The sequence below is a fragment of the Musca autumnalis genome, unplaced genomic scaffold (assembly GCF_047663935.1).
Source record: "Musca autumnalis isolate F117 unplaced genomic scaffold, ASM4766393v1 scaffold_1, whole genome shotgun sequence".
Classification (NCBI taxonomy): Eukaryota; Metazoa; Arthropoda; class Insecta; order Diptera; family Muscidae; genus Musca; species Musca autumnalis.
Window position 1 is genome coordinate 280,207,707 of NW_027411644.1, and position 7,610 is coordinate 280,215,316.

A 7,610-nucleotide genomic window follows, 5' to 3' on the forward strand; every position below is an offset into this window, starting at 1 on the left:
CAAATGTTCTGTTATGGGCCAGCTAAGTAAGTAAGTAAGTATTAGTCAACTTTGCCGACAGATATATTCCCTCAGCCACATGATCCGAGAAATGGCTTTAAACTGGTTTAAAGCAAAATAGTGTTGTCATTTTGCGGAGGAGGTACCTGGAGGAATGTACCAACATAGTACATCTTGGAATTGGATGTAATTTTGGGAGTCACTCCATTCGTTAGGTTTCGTGCCAACCACACATGGAAACAGACGATAGCATGGACGGCCATGGACAATTATTCGTTGTAATCAGAATCACGAGGTCTACCTTCGATACAAATTTCAAAGGAATCCCCCAATAGTTCTTAAACTGCATTTAAACGTACATGTTTAACTTTTGTGACGGAGGTGCTGGAAAGTATTGTCCGATATAAGCGTTCGGGGACTTTGATGTACATTTGAAAGAGAGTTCACATTGTGTCAAGTTTTGGCAAAATGGGATACTCAATTCGTAAGGTATTTTGCTCGGGCTTGCGAAAAATATTCTACAAATTTAAAAACTATCCGAGACATGTCGCAACTGTGCGAAAAATTTTAAAATTTTGTGTGAGATGTACCTGAAGTTGTGGACCGATATAATAAATATTCGAACCAACCCAGATCAACCAATTTGTTCTAAAATTTGATTCTAGTAATATTTCATCCAGATGGTTACAACGTTTTGCGGAAGGATCGCACAAGAAGCGAAGGACTTGCCTTCAGTCTGTCCAGTACGGACCTACACCAGCCTGTCCAGTACGGACCTATCTCGCTTGAGCTTGTCTCTAGGGTATGGGGGTAGCAGTAAAGTGTGGTACCTCCTTGTCGTAGAGTTATACCGATATCAAGAGTGTTGTCAACTTTTATGTGAACTTTTCATTCATAATTTTGCGTTTTAATTTTACCGATATTTGTCGCTAATTCAAAAAAATGAGTTAGAGAATCGCACTACAGGTCTGCAGATCTCAGATCTCGGTCTCATCTGCGCCCACACCTTGATCTGACAAATGACGTCAACGTGTCTACATCAGCAGACCACCCGATCTCATCACTTCTGAACGCCGCCCTTTCATCAATCATGAGAAAGATAATTGGCCTAGTTTCAGACAGTTCACTAATCACAGCTTCAGAGATCTGCCCAACCCTTCTGATCACATCATCACTGTTGCAGCCGCTTGACATAATACCTGATGGTCGAATTCCCGAAGTAAGACCAAACTTCCCAACACAGGCGACGGGATTAGCAAATGAGCGTGATGAGTTTCGTCATCCCGTACTCAGTGATTCCAGAGTCAGGGAACTGACACTGGAAGTTACCAGTTTGGTCGGTGAGCATAAGCTGGAACTAGTGGTGAAATCATTTGAAGAGTTGCAATAATGGAGGCGGAATATGTGGGCAACGATTAAGTCATTCTCGAACTCTAGAAAGAAGGGAATTAGGACGTCACGTTTGACAACGTTACGCTGATTGATGCGAAAAGGTGCGAAATTTATTTTAATCGACAGTTTGTCGAGCACCCCGGGAGTGACAGGGCGAAGAGAAGAGTACTACGTCGCATTCGATTTTTTCTGCCGAGCATGAACCACCATAATTTAGAATGAGAGATTAGGGATGGGTAAATATACTTTCTATTAATCGACTTTTTGCAGTAAAAAGTCTAAAAATCGTAGTCGAATTTTGTCTCTAGGGAAAATCGCATAATCGATTATCTTGTGATCAATTTTTCGAGAGATTGTTGACTAGGCGGTTTTACAGTTATAGCGGTTTTATAGTTTCAATAGAAAACTAAAAAATCGACGAATAGTCGATTTGCTGCGGTTGTTAAAAAGTCGAAAGTTGCATTTAAGGACAATTGAAATAATCGCCAGAATGAAAAATCGCAGTTTTAGTTATAGACTAAAATCGAAAAGTCGAAAAAAATTGCTTTCCATTACCTATACCTATGAGAGATGTAGCAAATGTCATCAGGAACGCTTAATCATCCAAAGCGTCTGGTCCTGATGGAATCTTCATGATTTATCAAAAGCCTTTGATACTGTCAAGCACTCCACTCTGTTGAGGACATCGACCAGACAACCCCCCTATCTCACAACTGCAAGAACACGGTCCTTAAGTTCCTAGCTGGAAGCACTAGGGGTGGATATAAAGAAACCTTGTTGACCACATCTAACGGGATAGGTCGGTCGGCGCCATTGCAACGCAATGAAAAATGTACAATCCTGTCAGAATGTCTACATGGGAACACAAAGATTCTTCCAGTACAGCAGCAGCAGTACTAACTCGCCAAGCAGTGAATAAAACCACCGCAACCAAGGCATGTCAGGAGGGATCTTCATGATCTGGAAAGACAATTCCACCGTTACAAGAGAGAATCCCTATATAAAGGAGTCTACCAAAGAGGTTTAAATGGATGCAGTCGCAGATACCAGCTGCCACGACAAACCAGAGTAGTTTTGACTCAATTATGCTCGGGATGGGGCAAAACAACTGTCCAGTATACGGCACAGACCTGTACGACACACTACACCTTTTCAACTACCCTGCTAAATCTACTCAACTAACTCCAGTAGATCTGTGGTTACATCGCCTCGAAGCAACAACATTCCTAGAACTGGAGATAGACCCAGAGCCTGATTAAGCAAGAAACGAATATACAAACATATCAGATATATAAAGGTATATGGAAGTCCGATCGTTTTGAAGAGCGGTTCACTTGTAGCAGCAAAAGTATGCATTATTAATGCTACCATGCTGCTTAACTTAACCGTTCGCTAGACGTGGATGGTTTACGTGGTGGCTATAACCTTTATTTTGTTTTGAAAATCCACACCACTCGTGTACTGATTGCTATTACGTTATAATCTGTTGGCAATTATATTCAGCCTGATGAATTGAGACATTTGTGAAGGTCTCGAAGACGTAGTTCGGATGTCACAGCAAAATCGTGAATGATGAGGAGATGCTCAATCGATTCCTAATCTTCTTCGTTTTCGCAGCTGCGGTAGTTTGTGAAGCACACAGGTATGTCCCTATGCTTTATCTCTCTACATTCCTAGAGAACGTAGCCTTACAAGCCACAACTGCTTTGATGTGTATATCTCTTGTAAGAATATTGCTACATGTGTAGTTTGTAACTGTTACTTTGTTACCTCGATATTCCATGCTTCGTTTTCATGAGAGATTTGAGTCTAGGACAACGCCTAAGTATTTGACGTTATCTGATTGGGGTATTTTTGACCTCGTTATCATGGTAGATTGCATAATTCGTTTTTGGTTGGTTCACTCCATCACTTGTGGCCCAAGTATACAGTGTTTTCAAGGCTCCGTTCATGATGTCACTAAATGTGGACGGAAACAAACCAGAGATAAGTATCACCACATCGCCTGTATAAGCAAGCACCTTAATATCTATGTGGTCATGTTTGATTAGGATTTCATGCCGAAATTATCTAGAACTTGTTCTAGTGCAGAGGTACTCAAGTTGTTGAAGGCGCCTTCTATGTATACCCAAAATGGCAGCTAAGGTGTATTGTTTGTGCTCTAAGCACTTAGTGTAAGGCGGTATCTGTCGAACGCCTTTAAGGTAAGCATGTAACTGGAAAAAGTTTTAAGTAGGAATGATGAAAGACTTATGAGTCTAAAATTTTTAGTGTTTTCGTGACTCTCCCTGACTTTCTATACATTGACATTGGGTATGAAGACAACCATTACCTGTCTCAACTCATTGTGTAATAGCAAAGGATTTGTTGTGGTCACTGCGCTTTGCATAATTTTTAGTACAATGTCATCTGACCCCGGATATTTGTAGGGAGAGAAGCTGTTACAATTTAACCAAATCACATCATTTTCCCTTAGTTTCTGATTATTGCTCACGAATGCTAACCGTGTTATTAGGGCTGTGATTTTTAAAGTATATATCAGTTCATCCACAAAAAATATTTTTTTTACAACTTTGTTTTAAACATAAACTTTATTAATAAATAACGTGATAACATACACTTTGTTGTTGACAACTTGAACAATGTATTTCGTTGATATTAATTAAATGTTGTCCTTTATAGTTCAATGAAAATATTTTTGCTAACATTGTTTTCATTGACCTGATTAACAAAAACAGCAGCCCAGCTATGGATTTGTGGATATGGAACATATAATTATTTGTATATCGACATATTTTCAAAACAATGTACGAAACTCATATCCGTTTCCGGTGTAATGTCGTTTCATTAAATGATGATGAGCGTTTGGGTATTCAGACATACATACGAGTATGTATATTCCTACATGGATGGAAATGTTGAAATAGTACGCAAAATTAACGAAAATTATATTAATTATTTATGAACTAATTTAATTAATAGGTTAGGGCCTTTGTGGAACTTTGGAGGCCCATATCTTGGGAAGTATACATTTCCGCAATAAAAGCATGGTTGGAAACGGGATAAAAATAAAACATAAAATAAAATAAAAATAAAAATAAAAATAAATTAAAATAAAATAAATAAAATAAAAAACTCTGAAATAGAGTTTAGTCTAAGTGATTTGTGTGGTGGTTCGAAGGGTGTGGTTCGGAATGGGGTGGTACGGAGGTTGGAAATTCGAAATGGGGTTGTTCGCAGGGTGAAGATCTGAGGGCGATGGTTCTGAGGGTGGAAGTTGGGAGAGGGAAGTTCAGAAGGTGGTGGATCCTTATAATTTCTTGTCATTACCGTGTTTTCAATATTACCGAACAATATTCCATTCGTAACGTTTTAAAAACGCTACTTATTTTAACAATGTACATTGGCAAAGAGAACGTTTACCTCGCAAATTTTAGGCAAAATTTGCTCTGCAAAAACAAAATGCAAAGTTTTCTATGGAACGAAAGAGCACAATTTTTTGCAGAATCTTAGCAAAATACACTTTGCAGTTACAACTTTTCACTTAGCAGAAGAGGACGTTTGTGGAACAGAAATAAAAAAGAGAGCAAACATTTTTTGAAAACTTAGCAAACTCAACTTACCATTGGCAACTTATCACTTATCAAAAATAAGGGTTCTGTGGAACGGAAAAATTTGCGAATTGTCAATAATATTGCTAAGTACAAAATGAAAAGTTGATAAGTTGTATCGTGGAATAGGGCCCTGGTGACACCACTTTTATATGGCGAACAGTGACACTCTCCGCTAATCCTGATATGGACTTCTAATGCTAAGCCAACGCTATTCCCCTCTGGTCATTGCCTAAGACCGAATGTCACAACTCGTGATGTTAATGCTCAGCACGAGTTATGACATTCGGTCCCCCAAGACCAGACAATTATGACCTTCTAACAGTGGACTCATGTTGGGCATATAACCTGGGACAGTTATTTAATCGGCGGGATGTATACGTTAAGCAATTCTACCTCGGCAGTTCCACATTACGTCAAGGGCGTAGCCAGGATCCAATCTATGCGTGGCAACTCCTTTTTTTTGTGATGTTTATAGTTTTTACATACAAAATTTTAAAACCTTTATTTAGGTACTAACCTAATGAAAAACAAGAAACAAAGTCCATCATGAAGTATTCTGAACTAATATGGAATAGATAATTTTCTTTCCGTTGCGAAAGTACCATTGCCACAATTTTAGCCAAATTTGTTTGACCACTTCGTAAACCAATTGCCTACCACCTAACCTTATCTGGTCCGCTAAAATTTTGTACAATACTTGATATTGGGGGGTATTGTTGTTTAGGGGATATACCAAAACGTGGACCTATGTCCACAACTATTGGCGGAAAAGTATTTTGATCACTATGAACCCTTAATACATGGCTGGATCAAATAATACGATGTGCAAATTTTGGACCAAATCGATTGCTCCCATCGAGAGTTATCGTTCACACCACTTTATAGAATATATTCCGAAACAAGCGAAATATACACCAATGACATTGAATGGACATTCTCTTGTGGTTCGAGCATAGTAATTTCTTGACGGATACATATAGCATGCCTAGATAATGTTAATGTATGTCTCTGTTTACCTGTATAACCCATTTCGTACTTGATATTCGATTTTTTGAAGAGTAAACAAATTTTAAACAAGTTTTGGTATGTATTTTAAGTCTCATCTGCCAGCAAATAAAAAAATTCTTCCCTTGAAAACTCCTACTCCTCCTAGATGGTAGGGGTACATTTTTGAAACAATATATTTTTGGATACTTTTTAAAATAATTTAAAGAAACAAAAAAATATGAAATTTAAAAAGTAATCATGGTGAATATATGGAACCGTTTCACAAAATATATAGAAGATGATTTAGATGCTCAAGCACGACTTTACATATGAGCAAAGTTGACTGATCCAAATTTCGAACACTGGTACTTATCATAAATGTCGGTGGATATATCACAACGTGGAAATGTACTGACAAATTAGGGGGAAAATTATTCTAGCCCCATATAAGACTAAATACTAAATTTCAGTCATTTCTGTAGGTTAGTACGGTTAAAATCCTGAAAACTCCTAAAATCGCTATAGGCTATATAAAACATGGACCAGTGCTGACAACTTTCTGAAGGGAAGTTTAGTAGCCCAAAAAAAGACTAAAATGTATTAAATTACAACCATTTCTATAGGATAATGCAGCTAAATCCCTGAAAACCCCCGAAAATCGGGCGGTACCGTTCTATTGTGGGTAATAAAAAAAAGTGGACCAGTGTTGACACATTTCTGGGGAAAAGTTTTGTAGGCCCAAAGAAGACTCAAAACCACTCTTTAATCATTTTTTTTTCGTTCAAAAATGAAAAAATGTATCAACAAAACAGCATATAATCAATTTTTTTTACTTCTACACATATAGTGTTCGCGCCAATTTCGAACACCAATTTCTATTTTACTATGGTAAAATTGATAATCCACAAAAATTTAGATAGGACACCGAAGTTTTGGAAAGATGGAATTAGCTATTATTTGCCAATTAGGGTGATCAAATATGCACCAAAAATTATGGACATAGGTATAGCTCCCCATAAAACGGTACCGCCCGATTTCAGTTATTTTTAAGATTTTATCTATAAATATATTTGCTTTAATTTTGAATTTAGGGTTTAGGTATTTGGAAGTTATTAAATTGGCTGAAATTTGGCTTTATAAGTTCAAGGTGGTCAAAAAATTTATCCACCGAAAAGACAATATCCCCCTCAAAATTGCGAACATAGGTCCACGTTTTGGTATGACATTTTTATGCCCTCAACCTTTAGTCTAACGAGGTTATATACACTTTGATACGATCAAAACGTGCCATATCGACATAATTATTTTAGACCCCAATTGAGACGCTCAGCGCCAAAACGGTCTAACCCACATGCCCAAAAAATTAAACAGACTGTAAAGATTTAACTGAAACCTTTTGAAACAAATTCCAAAAAATGCTACATTGTATTATTTTAGAAGATAGTATTACCTATTGTTAATCAATGCAATATGGAATTGTTGTAAAAGTTATTTCAAAAGGTTCTGGTTAGACCTTTATAATCCGTTTGATTTTGTGGACATGTGGGTTAGTCCGTTTTGGCACTGAGCACCTCAGTTATGTTTGGACGAAATCTGTTTCAGACAATTTGGAGTCAT